This window comes from Paroedura picta, chromosome 3 (genome assembly GCF_049243985.1).
Source record: "Paroedura picta isolate Pp20150507F chromosome 3, Ppicta_v3.0, whole genome shotgun sequence".
NCBI lineage: Eukaryota > Metazoa > Chordata > Lepidosauria > Squamata > Gekkonidae > Paroedura > Paroedura picta.
In genome coordinates this window covers 130,681,274-130,699,463 of record NC_135371.1, presented here as the reverse complement: position 1 = coordinate 130,699,463, position 18,190 = coordinate 130,681,274, and the positions used below count along the sequence as shown (strand labels likewise).

The following is an 18,190-nucleotide window of genomic DNA, read 5'->3' as shown; positions in this document are numbered from 1 at the left end:
TGCAAGTGAGATCATGGACCTGGGAGCTCCAAGGCTACAGGGGAAGATTTGCACTCAAACTTCACGTTCCATCTCATTAGCACAAGGGTAAGCTGCCTGTGGATACGTACTTGCTGCAGAAGTATGTGGTCATGTGTCTTAGCAACAGACCTGACGGGCCAAACAGGATCCGGCTAGCTGCAGGCAGTGCAGCCTAAAGCAAAACTATTCCTTCTAGTTTGATCTTTTCCCTTGATTCTTTGAACTTTCAAATTATACTCCTGTGGTGTTATTTGGTTTGAGGGCTTCAATCTAAATCAAGAACCTTGCCCTATTTTGGCTACAGCTACTGAATAGCTGTTTTTTGGAATTTAGGTTGCCAGGCTAACTACTACTTTTTTTTTTATAAATGTATTTACTAGCTGAGGGCCAGTTTGGTGTCATGGTTAGGAGTGTGGACTTCTAATCTGGCATGCCAGGTTCGATTCTGCGCTCCTCCACATGCAGCCAAGCTGGGTGACCTTGGGCTCGCCATGGCACTGATAAAACTGTTCTGACCGAGCAGTGATATCAGGGCTCTCTCAGCCTCACCCACCCCACAGGGTGTCTGTTGTGGGGAGAGGAATGGGAAGGCGACTGTAAGCCACTTTGAGCCTCCTTCGGGTAGGGAAAAGCGGCATGTAAGAACCAACTCTTCTTCTCTTATTTATTGAACATTGAAATGAAAAAACCAAAAAATAGAAATAAAAGAATAATACAATAACAGTTCTCTTTTCAAATTCTTCACTGGACTAATACATATTATAGATCTATTTGTCCATATAGTCCACATAGAAGTACCAATGATCTTGGAATTCTTCAGGAGGTCTTCTATCTATTTAATAAACTCGTCAACTTATCCACCTTACAGAGTTCTTCCAGTCTGTCAAGGCAATCCATCACCCTTGGTAACTCTGTGCTTCCAATACTGAGCAATAGTAATTCTTGCTGCCGTAGTAGCTTAAAACTTCTTTAGCATTGCAAGGAAGATTCTCTAGGGTAAAACTTAACAACATATATTCAGAGTTCATAAAGGTAAAGGTATCCCCTGTGCAAGCACCGAGTCATGTCTGCCCCTTGGGGTGACGCCTTCTAGCGTTTTCATGGCAGACTCAATACGGGGTGGTTTGCCAGTGCCTTCCCCAGTCATTACCGTTTACCCCCCAGCAAGCTGGGTACTCATTTTACCGACCTCGGAAGGATGGAAGGCTGAGTCAACCTTGAGCCGGCTGCTGGGATTGAACTCCCAGCTTTATGGGCAAAGCTTTCAGACGGCTGCCTTACCACTCTGCACCACAAGAGGCTCAGAGTTCATAGGAAACTCAATATTCAATATTTTGCTAATTTTTCTGCCTACCTTACAATTTCACCACGTATGATAAAAACCAACTTTTTCATAACATCTCCAACATTTATCATGTTTTTTAGACATCTTACTGATCACTTTTGGTATTCTATACTAGTGGTCCCCAACCACCGGGCCGCGGCTCCCTCTCCCCGCCCCCCCCGCAGTAAAAAACTTCCCAGGCCGCAAGCTTCTTACTGTGGGAGGGGGGAGAGGGCTGTGGGAGGGCTGGGCCGCGCATGCGCTATGCGCAGCTGAAAACGCACATGTGCGATTTTGGCCACGCATGGTGCATGTGCGGGTGGCCGCACATGCACATTGTGCAATTTCGGCCGCGCCTGCGAGGCCGGGCAATCGCCCTCCCTGCTGCCGCCGGTCCCCAGCCTGAAAAAGGTTGGGGACCACTGTTCTATACCATCTGCAAAACATTTTGCACCAATTTTCTCTCAACAATTGATATTTCGTAAGTCTTATATTTCCCCCAAAAAGTTGTTCACATTGATCTAAAGTAACATGATTAAAATTCTGCATCCACTTGTCCATGCAATTCTTAACCTGTTCAGCCTCTGTCCCTCAGGAGTTTATATAATATAGTTGACCTTGCATATGGGGTTTGGCTTGAAATAATGTTTTAAATTCCGTCATGTCAACCATAAAGTTTGTCTGTTACTTAAACTCAAATTTGAGCTTTTCTGTTAGTTGCAAATATTCAAACCATCTGATGATTTTCCCTTCTTTTTTGAGTACACCCCAGGTTCAAAGCTTCCCCATATTGGTTAGTAAATCACTATTTCAAACAATCAGTTCTCTTCTGTTGAGATTTATTTAAATATGCTTCAATTGGAGATTTCAGCCTAGAAAACTCTGTGCTTATCCTTGGTTTGTATCTCTACCATCTCTTTAATGAAGTCGTTCCCCGAGGATAAATGTAAATTTTTATCCAAGTCAAGTTTATCCAATTGCGTTGAGCAGGGAGTTGGACTAGATGGCCTGTATGGCCCCTTCCATCTCTATGATTCTATGATTCTAATTTTTTTCTTAGGATGTCAAAGAGGATACAGTAGACTATGAAAACCTTCATCTAGCCCAATCTTCTCAAAAACTAAATCTTTTGATAATGGGTCCATAATCCAGTCTGCTACCCATGTGAATGCTGCAACGTGGTAATATACTTTTGTATTAGGCCCTCCTCTTATTTTGTCATCTTGAAGAACTTTGAAAGCTATCCTGGGTCTTTCCAGGCTAACTTCTTGAGTAACACCCAGTTGGGCTGGAGACTTGGTCCCTTAAGTGAGAGTTACCTTAGGTGGGGCTGATGATGGTTTGTTACCCAGGGCAGTGAGGATTCACTCCCTAGTATTGTGTGTTTTGCCCTTGACCTTCACCCCAAATACTTCTTGTTGGGGACTTTCACATATGTCAAACTGGAAATCACTCTGAAGTAAATGACACTTGATCCCAAGGAACTGCAGCCATAGTCTGAGTTTCCATAATCAATTGGCAGTTCGGACTGAAGGGAACCACATTGGTCCACAGAAAAAAGTCACATAATACCTCACATAGGACCATACCATAAGACAGCAGCAAACGTCTTGGGTCTCCAGACTTTTTCATCAGCCTGCTTGTTCAGAACTAAAACAAAGGGTGGATCAGTCCTACAATTCTGTCACCTCTATTCACTGTTAATTTTATTTAGCAGTATAATTTACAGAGAGCCTCTTGTGGCGCAGAGTGGTAAGGCAGCGATATGCTGTTTGAAGCTGTCTGCCCATGAGGTTGGGAGTTCGATCCCAGCAGCCGGCTCAAGGTTGACTCAGCCTTCCATCCTTCCGAGGTCGGTGAAATGAGTACCCAGCTTGCTGGGGGGTAAACGGTAATGACTGGGGAAGGCACTGGCAAACCACCCCGTATTGAGTCTGCCAAGAAAACGCTGGAGGGCGTCACCCCAAGGGTCAGACATGACTCGGTGCTTGCACAGGGGATACCTTTACCTTTACCTTTATAATTTACAGGGAAAATCTGGGAAGTTGATAGCAGCCAGAAGGAAGCAGAGACTTCTGCATCTAACTTTGCCAGTGCTGCAGGGATGACTCCAGTGAGACCTGGCCAGTAATGCATATTGGCAATAGTGCAGGAGGCAACAATGAATAAACTGGCATATTGGGGGTGCTGCTGTCTAGACTGGAACTAAGAGGCCCTTGAACCATGCTGGTTTCAAACTCCCCTGGGAGCCACTCAGCCTGGTTTATTCCTAAACTGGTTTTAATTCCCAGTCTACCCCTGATCATGGATCAGTTTCCTAGCTGTATTGGAAGCAAACATGATTCCAACTCAAAATTCCATTTCATTCATTCATTCATTCATTCATTCTTCATTCTATATACCACCCTCCCAAGAGGCTCAGGGTGGTTTACATGGAACATAAGAACAATACATGAAATATTAATAACTAATAGTTATAACAATATAACGGTATAAACAATGCCACAGTGCATTGCAACAGTGCAAAACAGGACCAGAGCATTCTGGTGGAGTTCTGAGAGGGAGGGGGGAGCAGGGGTCCTTCATTCGCTGTTGGTTATGCCTTGTCTCAACCAAATGCCTGGTGGAAGAATTCCTTTTTGCAGGCCCTGCGGAACTGTTTAAGTTCCATCAGGGCCCTGATCTCCTCCGGGAGCTCATTCCACCAGGTGGGAGCCAGGACAGAGAATGCTCTGGCCCTGGTTGAGACCAGGTGGACCTCTTTAGGGCCAGGGATCCTTAGCTAGTTGTTGGCAGTGGAGTGCAGGGCTCTTTGGGGAGCATAGGCAGGGAGGCAGTCCCTCAGGTACACTGGGCCCTGACCACGTATGGCCTTGAAGGTAATTACCAGAACCTTTAGTCTGATCTGGAATTCAACTGGCAACCACTGCAGTTGTAATTTTAAGATTACAGCTGAATGCTACCTCTTCTTTAGAGTTAGTCAGGCAAAGAGTTACTAATAACTTAATACCATGCCACAATGAGCCCTTATCATGCTTCAGTGTAGTTATATTGGCATTTAAAGGACATGTTCCACGTTCTGATGAAAGCAGAAAAAGAAAATAGCAATTCTGGAGCTTCCAATTATGGGCTGTTTAATGTGTTGAGGATGGCTCAGTTTTGCTATATTACCAGAAAGAGAAAGAGAGAAGGTCATTTCCTGGGCCTAGTTTCAGTCTTCCTTCTAACAAATCAGATCTCACTGTACTAGAGCTGTCTGCTGGGGGAAAAATGCTAAATGAGGCAGAAAATCCCCTGGAGTTAAATTCACAATCTCTGTCATTCAGCTGAAACTAAATCTGTTGGCTCATTTTTCTTTCCCTGCTTTGCCCAGGTCTCTGCTCTCAGTCTCTGACTCATGACATCATTACTTAATCACAAACCAATTGGCTTTGTGCAGTTCAGAACAATCAACAAAAGCAACCTGTTTGCAACAGTAGAGTCTTGGAACACCACATGAGAATAATTCAGCGAAACTTTACTAAAAGGTACTCCATTGTCAAAAAACGGGTTTATTATTTTTCAACAAGATACACATTATTTGAGAGTTTGTAATGTTCATACCTGCCAATGCATTTTTAAAAGCTTACAATTAACAAACGTCACACAAATCAAAAATAATGAAACTGCAGCCATTTAAAAGTTGGGGATTTGGTTGGTTTCTGCGATGTGTGACCTTAAAACATCTTACTCAAAAAAGTTCCACTTCGTTCAATGTAATTTACTTTTAGGTACTTATTTTGGTATGCCATGCATTCCTATGTAAGTTTTCTGAAAGGGAGTTCTGTATTTGTTGGTGCACAGAATTGCCTTGAGGTATGCACTCTACTGCTTTTATTGATTTTTCAGTTTCTAGATTTAGTTTCTCGGAGCTTTCTCTGTACATACTGTGAATGAGATAGCAGAACTCATAAAGATTCTTTGATTATCTCTCCCATTAACATTACCAAACCCTCATATTTTATTTGTTATATTAACTTGGAAGGGTGACCTTCAAGGAATAGCAGGCCAATGGCAAACTCCCTCATAACGTTTCTTGCCTGGCAGCTAAACAGTCTCAAGATCTGGTTATATCACACACACACACCAGACGATAAACATAAATATTATACATAAAGGAAAGCATTGCAGGTAAAACAGTGATTTACCCAAGGCCACGGAACCATGCCCCAGTTGTTCTTACAGTTATCTGTATTGTTCCTGTTCTGTTCTGTGAAGCACCCTGAGCCTTCGGGGAGGGTGGTATATAATTAAATAATATACTGAATTGTGTATTGAGCACCAGGATATCTTTAAAAAGAAACAGTGCTCATTATAGCCCTTGTATTCCAGGTTCGTTTTTCAATCCACAGATAAATTCAGGATGGAGAAAATGTAATTTGATAACCATGTACGGTAGAGGGTTTTTTATCCTTTACTTTTGTTCTTGTTGCCACCCAAGCTCAAGGAACACCAACAGCAGATTCATACCTCGAATAAAACTTTGTGACTCTTAAAGATGCCACAGGACTCTAAATTTCTCCCGCCGTTCAGACCAACACGGCTCCCCACCTGAACAGATTTTAGCCGAGTCGAATACATCGAGAGTGAGTTCGTTTACATGAATAATAAAGCCTCAGAATGGCATGCGGAGTTCTTTGTACTCGTCTCGGCCGCACCTTCTCTCAACTGCCGGAAAAGGTAGGTATCCTTAGAATTCGGATGTGGGGCGTAACGGAGCCTCCCTCAACCTAACCGCATAGCAATTACCATACTTTGATCTCCCCCCCTTACCTTTTCTATTGGCTGGAAGAAATGAGAAAGGGGGAGAGAGAGGGAATGCTGGGCGAAGTTCGCCGATTGGCTCGGAAGACAGCGGAGACTGCGATGAATTATTCATGAGCACGGTATACATGTCCGCTCGGCGGCGTGATTGAAGGAAAGGCGCCGCTCTGGCACGCCCCTCCCGATTTGCATATCCGGGGGCCACGCCCCCTCCCGGAGGTATCCAGGAAGGAGAGTCAAGCGCGGCTCAAGGAGGAGCAGAGGCGCGTCGGGGGACCTTGCCTGGGGAAGGTAGCCTGTCTGCCTGCGCGAGGCCTGTGCGGGGAAAGGGGCGCGTGCACCGAAGGGCGGGGGCGCACGGGGCAGGTGAGGGGGCTCGGCCGCCCGGCGTGGGAAGGGAGAGGCCGGCAGCTGGACTTGGAGGCGGGGCGGAGCTCCGAGGCTGCGCTGAGCGGGCGCGGTGAGGCCGGGGGGGTGGGTCGCTCCGGTGCGGGAGTTCTGCGCGGGGCTTTGTTCGAGGTCGGGGGGGGGGGCGGGAGGAGAGCGGCGCCAGACGGGTGTGTAGCCGGGGAGGAAGGGGCGCTTTGGCAGGCTCTGGGGCCCTCCGAAGAGAGGGAGGCTTTCCAGTCTGCCGTGTGCCATGGAGGGGACCGGGTGGGCAGCAGATCGGGCGTTCTCGAAAACTTGCGGGCAAAGTTGGTCGGGCGCTCGGTTAGGTCCGCGGGGGGCGGGGTGGGAGGAGTGGCGCGCCCTGGTAGCTTGGGGCTGCTATTTGGTCATGGGTTGGTCCTCCTGAGGCGTAGCGTGGCTTCAGTTTCGGAGGGGGTCTCTTGTGGAGGTGAGGGGTGTTTAGGGCGCAGAGGCTGGCTGAGGGGCGCGCCGCGGAGATTTTGAGGCTCTGTCAAGAGTCCTAGCAAGGGTAGCTCAGGCTTGTCAGATCTGGGAAGCTGAGCGGGGTCTGCTCTGGCCAGGATTTAGAGACTAGGGGCTTGCTGGGCAGTGGCAGACCACCTCCGAACGCCTCTTGCCTTGGGAACCCTATGAGGGTTGCCATGCCTCAGGTGGGACTTGAGGGCACTTTCCACTCGCAGGAGTAGAGGTGGGGGAGGGCGGTCTGCAAGGGCTAGAGCAGCTGAAGATTTTGGGCTTGACAGCTCTGTGAAGGAAGCAAGTGAACACTGTTTGCATTTCTGCAGCCTTTGATGGTGAGGGAAGAGCTGCCTTGTGAGGTAGATTGCAGCAGAAGGAATCTCTGGAGGCTTTGCTTCTTGTTTCAGTGAGACAGTGTATGTGCAGGGGCTCTGAAGTATGCAGTGGTGAACCCCCTACCCTATTGCTACTGTTAAGTCCGGCTGCCTATTTAGTAGGCTGTTTCTTTTGGTACCTTGTTTAGTTTGTGAGGTATTTGTGATATTTGCTTTTGTTTTTCTAGGAAGTTTGGATGGTGCTGGACTGGAGTGCAGTGAGAGAACAGGTGTATTCTAAGCTGGAGTTCAGTGGCATAAAACTGCTTAGGGGCAAAAGGAAACAATGTCTTTATAGGCCAGAATTAGCCCTCTGGTAAAACTAATTGGTAGCAGGGTCTTTGGTACACAGCGAGGTTTAAATTTTGATATGATTACAGGGGTTTGCAGGAGTGTGTAACCTTGATTAAGTGTGGTTATCCGTTAGTTTGTTCTTCAGATGATGAACAGCTGCCCCATGGTAACGTTGGACACATTTTATTTGGGTTGCAGGAATGCTCTCATGAGCTGAATCAAAAGTAGCTGTCACTGAAACTATGTTTAATTGATTTAATAGTTCTAACAAATTTGGGGGTTGATAAATTTGAGCTTTACTTGAGCTTGAGCAATATAAATTGATGCAGCTAGCCAGCAAATAAAGGTGCCTGTCTTCTGGAATACTAACTTGCTGCGTGCCCCATGCCCTAGTAATGGGCAAGTGGGAATAATGAATCGCTTAACAAATAGTGTGCTACAACTGAAGACTTGTTGTTGAGAATGCTTTCTGCACCCTGTTTCCCTGTGGTTTAATTCAGCAGCTTGGTTTAACTAAGGAGTATTGGCCAAAGGGAGAATAAATTTAGGACAAGCAGCAGTTGAATCATAAGATGTTTCTACTTGTGGCAGCTGAATTTGTAACTGTGGCGGAGGCTAGGAAAACTTATTAGATCTCATTAAAGATGGGTTGTTGTGGCAGAAACTTGAAATCCATTCAAATATTTCATTTGATTGTTGAATCTCTTTGAGGCTGTGTTATTAATGGTCTTTCAGCGGGTTTTAATTCCAGTAAAACAATGGTGTATTGTAGACTCGTTATCTTCATTCCCTTTGCCCTGCTCTCTGGAGTGGGTGGGATTTGGGGCAGGAAGGGACCTCAATGGAGTGGCATGAGAGTCTGTCTCTCTAACAAAATGCCAACATTTCACTGGTTGTAGTCTATTTCAGATGTTAGGATTCTTGCTTAATCTGGATGGGGGGAAAAAGTGTCTTCAGGATTAAAGGTGCCACTGGACTCAAACATTGTTCAGGTACCCAGATGGCTTATTTACAATTAGAAGCTAAGTCTTTTATTTACTGAGAAGACCAGTAATATTTTAGTAACCCTTAGCCTGCAGTTCAGAGAACACACTTTAAAGAAGTGTATTGTATTTACATCCTTTGTCTTTGTTTACTGCTCTTACATACAGCCTCCAGTGGTCTCCTGTAGAAGCTTGCCATTCAGATCTGCACCTGCTTCACATTAGTTTTGCTGCAGCATCATGTGTTCCCAGATTATTCACTGAATCCCTTGAGCATACATAATTAAGTGTAATTGGGTTGACTTTTGAACAAACATATTTTATATTAGCGTGCTCTTCTAGAAAGGTGTTCTCTGACTGCATTAGACTTATATTCTGCTTTTCCCATTGACCAAGGTAGCTCAGAATAAAGTTTATAATTTCATTAATCCTTTAAAACATAAAACCAAGTATGGTCATTAACCATTAAAAGAACCATAGGAAGGATTAGTAAAGCCCACTTAACGAAACAAAGGCTTCACCAAAAAATTGAGAAACTGAAATTATTTTGTCTGCATTTCAAAGTAAAATGGACAGAAGTTTTAGGTACACTATCTTGGATAAATTGTTACAAAGTTCCGCTGGAGTTCTCTGACTGGAAAGGCCACCAAAAGTAGTGGAAAGTAGTTACATATCAATTCTTGGTGGTATGTGAGCATTGTGATGGCAATGAAATTGCTCTCCCATGTGCCAAGGCAATTAAAATCGCCTTGATTGTTGGCTATATAAGAGCGCTGTATTCCTTTACACGAGTATGAAAATGTAATACTAATCTGTGTCTCTAAGCCTGGATTAGTTAACATGGAACACTTGAACGTTTGATTATGTTTCTGTTTGTTCGTTCTTTAAATAGAAATGCTCATATGAGTGTTCCCTTTAGCTGTTTATAGATGTTGATGCACCGTTTGTTAAGATTTCCATTTATTTTTTTCTGTAGAAGTTCATGTGTAATAGCTTCCTTGGTATAAACGTGTCATATAGAATTATTTCACACACACCTTATATTGTTGTCTTGTACATATCAGCTATGAATATTGTTACTTGTTAGAAGTCCTCTAGCAATGGAATGATCTAGGCATCATGTGGGAGAAGCTGTAATAGGTGGTTCAGTTTCCCAGGGCACTAATCACTATTAACTTTATTACTGTTCTCCTGCTTATAGATGTCTTAAATGTTATAGGTAATAGAAGCGGAGTTCTGGTTTTCAGGCTAATGTTGTTTCTTCAGTGAATACAAATAGCAAATAATTAAATGATTTCTTGAGGTGTTGGACTCTGTTGCTTATGTGTGTATTGGTATGTAATTTGAATGAATTAAATTTGAACAAACTATTGGTCTTGATCTGTTTTGAGGTCTAGGATCAGTCAGTTATTCATGACATGGACTTGGATAAATTGTGCTCTCATTCTCCCATGTATAAAATTCTCCCAAGTAAAAAATGGGAGTATTAATGACCAACTAGGTGTTTGTGGGGATAAAGGATTACAAAGCCTTTTGTATCAGTGAAAGGTAACATTCATAATTTTCTTAACCTGTCTGGTTGAAGGTTTCCTACATCTAACTGCTTATGCTTAGTTAATTTTTAAAGATTCATGGTCTATGTATCCTGCTGACTGCCTTGATTTCTAGCTGCTGAAGTCTAGCTGATTTCTAGCCATCTTGGACCTAAGTGATGGAATGATCCGTCAGATTGATTTTATCATGAAACTGGTATCTTAATCCAAAGCAGAAATGATTATGAGTATTGGACATATTAGCCATGCAGAATACAAATGTCAACCAGTGGTAATTGTGAATCTTCACCAAACTCTATTGACAGTCCATGACTATTCTCAGTGCGAAGTCCATGTATTTCCTGTATGGTTGATTAGCAACATTAGAAAACAGGATAATTATTTGATTATGCTGTTTTAAAAATATGCTTTAGAGATATAAAATATACATCTTAATTTTATGTGTGGTAAAGTTCCCTGTCTGAGGAAATTAGCCTTCTCTTGACTCTTAGAAACAATATGAAGTTTGAATCTTGCAAAAAGTTTTGCAAATCCCACCTATCTAACTTTATGTTTCATATTTGAATGTAAGTGGTAATGTTGCTTTTCACTAGATCCAGTTTTTAAAGGTGGTCTGCATATGAAGTGATTCAGTGCTTGGTATTGAACTTATTGATACTCTAGGCCTAGTTGGTCCTGGACTTCAGAGTTTTAGTTTTTACCTTGCAATACTAACTAATAATGTGTTGACACGTTTTTTGCTTTGTTCTGTAAAATTTTCCTTCTCTGCAAGTTAGTTACTGGATTTTCAATATATAATCCCAACTTTCTTGACAAGTTGGTTTGGTACATTAGCTTGGATCCCACCTTGAATCTCCAGGAGCACAGGAGGCGGGGTCATCACCTGCAGCACTGCAATACAAAATGCCTGCCCCTTGAAATGCTACTTCTGTAATACCTTGGGAAAGGAGAGTAGCATAAGCCTTCCATGGGAGGAAAGAACCATTGAATACCCCCTGCTAGGTTTCTACCTCCTGGTTGGCAAATACCTAGAGACATTGAAGGTAGAGCTGGGAATGGGTGGGATTTGGGGTAGGGAGGGACCTCAGTGGGGTATAATGCTATGGAGTCCATCCTCCAAAGTTGCCATTTTCTCCAGGGGAACTGATCTCTGTCGCCTGGAAATGAGCTGTAAAACCAGAGGATCCCCAGGTCCCATCTGGGTAATGGCATCCCTGTGTCTCCTATGGATATTCTAGCTGAGATCCAAGCCAACTTGAACTTCAAAGCAATAGATATGTGAACATTAGTGGGTAATAAGAACTGAAACAGGATTTTTGGAAACATATTTGAAACTTTGATTCAAAATTCAGCTCAAAACTTAATCAGATGTAAATGGTGACCTATGTGTGAGTGTTTATTTTAATTTCAGTATTTAAATATGCTCCTTTTGTGGTTAAAACAGGAGTTTCAGCTCAAACTGGTAGCATTTGAAACTTGGGTTATTCTTGTGATCCAGCAAAACTGGTTTGCGTATGGCATGGATTTTCTGTTGTCTGCTAGGAAAAAGCCCTGTGTGATGACACACCTTTCAGCATAATCTGAAGTAGACTAGCTAAGCAGAAGTAAATCCTGTTGAATTTAGAAGAAGTTACTTCTGGTTGGGGTGTTTAAGTTGCAGCCTTACTTTTCTGTAACTGTAAAGTTGAACCTGTTTTTGTCCTCTGAATCGCAAACCAAATATGCCCAGGTAGTATTAGTTTGAGTGTTATTTTCAAATCTACTGCTCAAAAGCTGTACACTCTCACCTTAGCAACTTTCCCTATCTCCCATATACAATACATAACTGGACCATAGTTTTCTTTGCTCTACAAGGGGGAGGGAGGGTGGGAAAAAGGGGGAGCTACAAGGGAGAGGGAAAAAAGGGGGAGCTACAAGGGAGAGTAGGAAAAATGAAAATGGGGGGTATTTGTGTGTATCTGGGGGAAGGAGAAGGAAGCAAGAGAAGGCATGGAAAGAAAATATTAGGGGAGGGAAGTGTGCAAGTCCTTGTGGGTCCTGCACATGTATAATTATTTTTTAAATTTAGTTTGAGTATTTGGATAAGAGTAGGCAAATATGTAATTGGATATTTTAACAGGGATACAGGGGCTTGGAAGAGCCTTTTAACTGATATCATGTTGATTTTTGTTCTGGCGTGAATAGATTCTTACCAACAATCTCCAACAATCTTTGGAATAACATCTACAAATCTGCTTTTTGTTTCACTGCTGAGGAAGATAAGATTGCACGGGGAGATGATTTGAACTGGGCAGTCATAAACATGCAATATGCCTTTCCATTCAAGCGAGTACAAACCTCTTCCCAAGTGAAGAATCTGAAATAGTTATTGCTGGTAAATGTAATACTGGAGATAAGCTATATTTAACAATCCGTTGTCAAGCCTTTTATTTTATGGAGCTATTAAAATCATATGGTTAAATCTGCACAGCTTAGAGAAGACCAATTAGTTTGGTGAAGGACAGAGAATGGTCCTTTATGTATGCTGTGTTGCTGCTAGCAGTTGGGTTCCTTAATGTGTAGTGTTGCCCTCTTCCAGCCTATTAGGAATAAACTTGTTATTGCAGTAATAATGTAGGCCAGCCTTTCTCAACTTTTTTTTACCGTTCTGATACCCCTGAAACTTTCGTCAGGCTTTGAGAAACCCCAGAAATGGTGTGAGTGTGCAGAATATGGTTGGGAAGCCCCCTCCCTTTTCCACCACCTCCAGGCCGACCATTGGCCATTTTGGGAAGGGGGGGAGTCAACATGACCATATAGGGTCATATCACCTGATAAATGTTTAACAACATTCAGGTAATCCTTCCAGGGCCATCAAGGAACCCCGGCGTTTCACAAAACTCTGGTTGAATAGGCCATGACTTTCTCACTTCCTCTGAAAAGCAGCCACTGAAGCCCTTACAAATTAAAAGAGCAGGGGTGGTGGTTAAAGGGAAGGACAAGTGGGCAGGACAACTAGTCTGGAGCAATTTTGGAGCAGACAAATGGCTGACAATGGAAGGCTTAAGTAGCCCTACCCTATATACTACTTTCCTAGCAATCTCTGATGTTGATGGGGAGGGGTTAAGATATGGTGAGGAATGCACACCTGCAGATAACCAGTGTTTTCACCCCAGGAAACCAGAAAGGGTAGGACTAAACAAGTACCATTTCTTTTGCAGGTACTGAATGATCCATTAAAGTACTTATTCACTGATGTACTTATTCACTGATGAATTTATCTGGAAAAGTGATTTATCATCAGACTTTAAAAAACACAAATTTGAGGTAGGGTTGTTGACTGTCACTGTCATTTGCTTTATTCCTAATTAAGAGAAGTTGGGGCTGGTCCATCATAGCAGTCGTCCCTTCCATTAAAGAATTAGAATATACTTAATCACCATCCTTGATGTTCCAAAACTCTTTAATCAAAGTAATCTTGAAATAGTGGTATATTTACATCCTGTAACCTGTTAAGAGGCATTGTGGGAATGCACTTGATCATACTTGTTCAGTGATGGTGTAGCTCTTGTCCAGCCCTTTGAGTCAGCAGGATGAAATTACACATTTCTCATAATGAATGGCTACTTCAGCTCTACACTTGTATTTAGCAAGTGCTTGGCATTTTATCATACTTTAGCTGCCCAAAACACTGTGTACAAAATGTGGCGTTTTCTTGCATACCTCTCAATTCCTCCAGCTCCTGAAAAATCATTCCTATGGTTGTGCAATCCAAAAGGTGGAATAGCCCGATAGGTTGGGACTCCACAGTAAGAAAGGATAAGAAGTTGAAATCATTGCTCTTGCTTCTTCAGGTACAGCTCTGGCAAAGAAAGGGGCCATTGTCATAATCTTGGACCTCTTTAGCCTACTGACCCTCACAACTGTTCTTCCAAATGGGATCTGCAATCCCAGCATTGATCTTGGAAAGGGAAGTAGGAACAGAGAGAAATATGGGAAAACTCATATGTGCGCTTCCCTACACGTATTGCTGGATTCATACCACTGTACAAATTGCTATGAAGATGTTCCTGTGATCTCTTGCTTTATGGAAGAAACCTGAGAAATGTAAAAGCATCCAGAATAATAACTATACATATGCAACCTGCTAATTGACATGGCTAGTTTAAAATATATTGGCCTAATAGAAATTCCAGAAGGCAGCTGTATTTGTCAGTTGGAGCAGAAATGATTGTGACATACATTTTTATGGGCAAGGAATAATTTTGTCATAGTTTTGTCAGATATATTTCATGTAGTGACAGTTAGCACATAATAGTCTCATTTAGGTAACTTTTGCTTTTAAGAACATCCCATGAGATTTGCACTTTGTACAAAAAAAAGGAGTCCTTTTGTTTAGATATTTAAAACTATCACTTGGCTTATGTTATCCCTGCAGGGAATATGCAAGGATGGCCTATCTCATAGGTATGTATATACTTAAGGATAGCAGTATCAGTATAACTATTACCAATGCAGATTGAAACTGTTCTAGTAGCTATTAGCATATCTTTAAAGAATGGAAAGAGTAAGAGTCCAGTAGCACCTCTTAAAGACTAACAAAATTTGTGGCAGGGTCTTCTATGGGTCACTGTTCATGAAAGCTTATACCAGGACACATTTTTTTAGTCTTTAAAGTACTACTGGGTTCTTGCTCTTTTCTGCTGCTACAAACAGACATGGTTCCGCATCTTGAAAGAATGGGAATCCTTTTTGTTATGCATACACTACCTTGATCTTTATGAAGAAAAGGATGGTCAATGCATCTTGTGCAAACCCCCAAAGGCAGGAGTGTCAGTTTTCAATTTGAATCCTATTGGCTTGGGCCAGCAATTTGATTTAAAATTATGATTCCAAATTCTAGTTCAAATGAATCACTTTTAATGGTTTTCCGGCAGATGAGTATTCAGTCAAGAAGTCATTACTCTTTTTTTTCCTTCATGATAAATTGTGAAAGGCAGCTTACCTTTTTGAATCAAGAACAGCAAAGAGTATGGTAGACTTGCAAACTTTCTTGTCTAATCTGTGAAGTATCACAATTTGCAGAGCAATGTATATGTTATAAATAGCAGAACAGGAGAATGGGAATGTTATCACAACATGAGTACAGAAGACCCCTGCCAACTAGGATAGGTACGTTGCATAATGCATGGCACAAATAAAACCAAGATTCAGTCCAAGCAGTAAAAATGCAATCACTGTGGGTATAGACTACTTCAGCCTGGTAAATTAGCACAATAAGACAAATAATGGAAGTTAATGTCTAAAGAGCAACAACTGTAGTAAACAAAACAATTTTATGGCACCTAATAAGTTGGGAGAGCCAAAACCTATCATATATAAGAAGTCTTTCTGCGATAGGTTAGCTACTCCCACTTTCAATTGAAATACATAATAGTGTCGAATCTGCATATGAATTCTAACTTTTGGAATCCCTTCAAACAATTTTTGTTGTTGTTGAAGTATGGTAACTTACTCAGCTTCCAGGGCAAGGGTAGGCATTGAGATTTTCCTTTACTGATTTGTTTTCATTTTCAAAATGTTAATGTTGAACTTGTGCCCATTCTTCTGCATAGGAACAGTCTGATTTGTTCATTGGAAAGTGGCAGAAAGGCACATGATATTGTATCTCATTAATATATGTACAAATAAATAGTAGAATTAGATGTTATGACAATGTTTGCTGTGAGTATATTTGATGACTAAATACTAGATAGTGACTCTTTGTTCTTCATGATGAATTTTGAGGATTATCAGGAGAAATAGTCCAGGGGATCTCCAGATCCCATCTGGGAATTGGCATCCCTACTCAAAACTAACATTTTGAATTGTGCTTTAAACCTAAAGGAAATGATGAAAATGAGTGGATAAATGTTTAACTTACTATATATTTTTTTAAAAACCATGTAGTTTGAATAGTGGCTCACTTTTATATTAATGTTTTTATGGTCATAGCAAAAAATCAGTTGTGCTTTTGGATTGGGAAATTTTGGTATAAAACAATAGTTTAAATTGTCTGCTGCTTGTTAATTAAAGCCATGACTTGGTTATTTAAGTTAATTTTTGTTGAATGAATCCACACTTGTTAAATCCAGTGCATTGGGTCTGCTGCTGAAACCTGTATCAAAGTAGTTTACAATCTTGGCTTTAACTCCTTTGGGCTCCATTGCATGTCAATTCTGCAAGTGAACAAGAAGAATATTTATGACGTTGTGTCATCGTGCTGCAGAGAAATGCATGTCATGTCTGGAATTTAGGCGTGTATTATAAGCTGGATGGAATGGAATTGAAAGAAAAATCAAGAGTAGTCACCTGCATGTGCATCAAGTTTCATAGCAGTTCTCTATTTCATAAGATCAGCCTGGGGGATCTTCCTGTACTGGTTTAGTGGTGTTTTTTTTTTTTTTTTAAAGCTTATTTGATAATACTACATAGTTATGACTCTCTTACTGAATTTACTACTTCCTTTTCTTGATTTTGTTTTTCTTGTATGGATTTCTGTTACAGATGTTGGGCATATTTCCCCTCATACCTGTTCTTGTTAACTGCTTGTCAGCAGTTGTATGGTCAAGGTCTGATCAGTTATGGGTAATATTTGCTGTTGTTAGGTGCGAAGTCGTGTCCGACTGGAATGGTAGAGGACAGGAAGGCCTGGAGGATCATTGTCCTTGGGGTCATGATGGGTAATATATCTTCCTCAATTTTAACCACTGCAGTGGTGACTGCCTTGTTCCTTAGACTGAGACAATTTAAGGCTTTAACCCACTTGCTTCTCTATGAACCTATGTGCTAGTTCTGACAAAGGGAGCGTTGACACTCAAAGGTTCATACCCTAGAAATCTTATTGGTCTCTCAGGTGCTACTGGACTCCAATCTAGCTCTTCTGTGTACTTGTTCTGCTGTCAAGGCCCCTCTCTGTGTACTTGAAGCAGGGTGCATGCCTATCAGACATACCTTATTTTTTTATTGGTACCTGGACTATATGATGCCCTCTCTACAGCCATTCACCTGATAATTAACTTGGGACTTAGCTGCTAGGCAAGATAATTTTAGCTTGTTTTATTGTGTCTGTTTATTGCATGCCTTTATTCTCTCTCTGTTCCTTCTGTTCCTGGATTAAGAGTAGCACAAGATATACGGACTAAAAAATTACCCAGTTGCAGAATTGTAATGATTAAAGGTTATAATGAAATGCTATAATGAAAATGTTATAAGTTCCAATGTTTTGTATGTTATATAATGTTCATGATGCCTTCTTTGTACTGTAGTACAAATCTTTCACTGTAAATAGCTCTGAGCCACAGTGGAGGATGATATATATGTGTAATAAAATAAAAATAGATAAATATTTTTTAAAATCCTGTTGAGAGTATTTAGTCACTATTCCTTTATTGTGTTCAACTAGATTTTTCTTGGCTACCTCCACTAGGGATAGATAGCAGTTTATTTTTAAACTAGGGGCAAAGCCCGTTGTCTCCAAGAACACAACGGGCGCTAGAGCTTGGCAGTGGGAAGAGGAAGGGGAGGAGTTGTCCAGTCTGTAAGGGCATGGGGTTGTCATGTGTATTGTGTGGGAGGTTGTGGTGGCATGGTGGCAAATGAGGCCATGGGTGTGGAGATATGGCTCATTTGAAGGCTGGACTCTGAGGCATTGTACAATTTTGAAGTCCCACCTCCAAACCTCCAGGAATATTTCCAACCCAGGGGTTGCTAACCTCCAGGTGAGGCCTGGTGAGCTCCTGAAATTACAGCTCACCTGCAGAGTATAAAGATCAGCTCCCCAGGCAGAAAGGGCTACTTTGGAGAGAGTTGTGGTAGAGAAGAAATATTTAAGGCCTCCCACGCAGGTTGTTGTTGAATTGAAAGACTTGAGGCCTACTGCACAGGGTTGTTGTGCAGATGAAATAGGAGACAAAAGAACCAGTTTTGTCTGCAGAATAACGCTGTGCA

At 41.9% G+C, this 18,190-nt stretch overlaps 1 protein-coding gene across 7 annotated transcripts in view; it reads left to right on the top strand.

Annotated features, from left to right (window-relative positions):
* Positions 1 to 6,289: 6,289 nt before the first annotated feature.
* Positions 6,290 to 18,190, top strand: part of LLGL2 (LLGL scribble cell polarity complex component 2) — an 82,053-nt gene continuing 70,152 nt past the window's right edge. For 3 of the 7 annotated variants that reach the window (XM_077327822.1, XM_077327820.1, XM_077327821.1), the window contains exon 1: positions 6,291 to 6,439. The gene's annotated coding sequence lies outside the window, so the exon portion shown is untranslated. Of the gene's footprint in view, positions 6,440 to 6,493; positions 6,515 to 7,089; positions 8,679 to 13,435; positions 13,529 to 18,190 lie in introns of those variants that run through there. The other 4 variants (XM_077327814.1, XM_077327819.1, XM_077327816.1 and 1 more) reach the window with 4 other exon arrangements.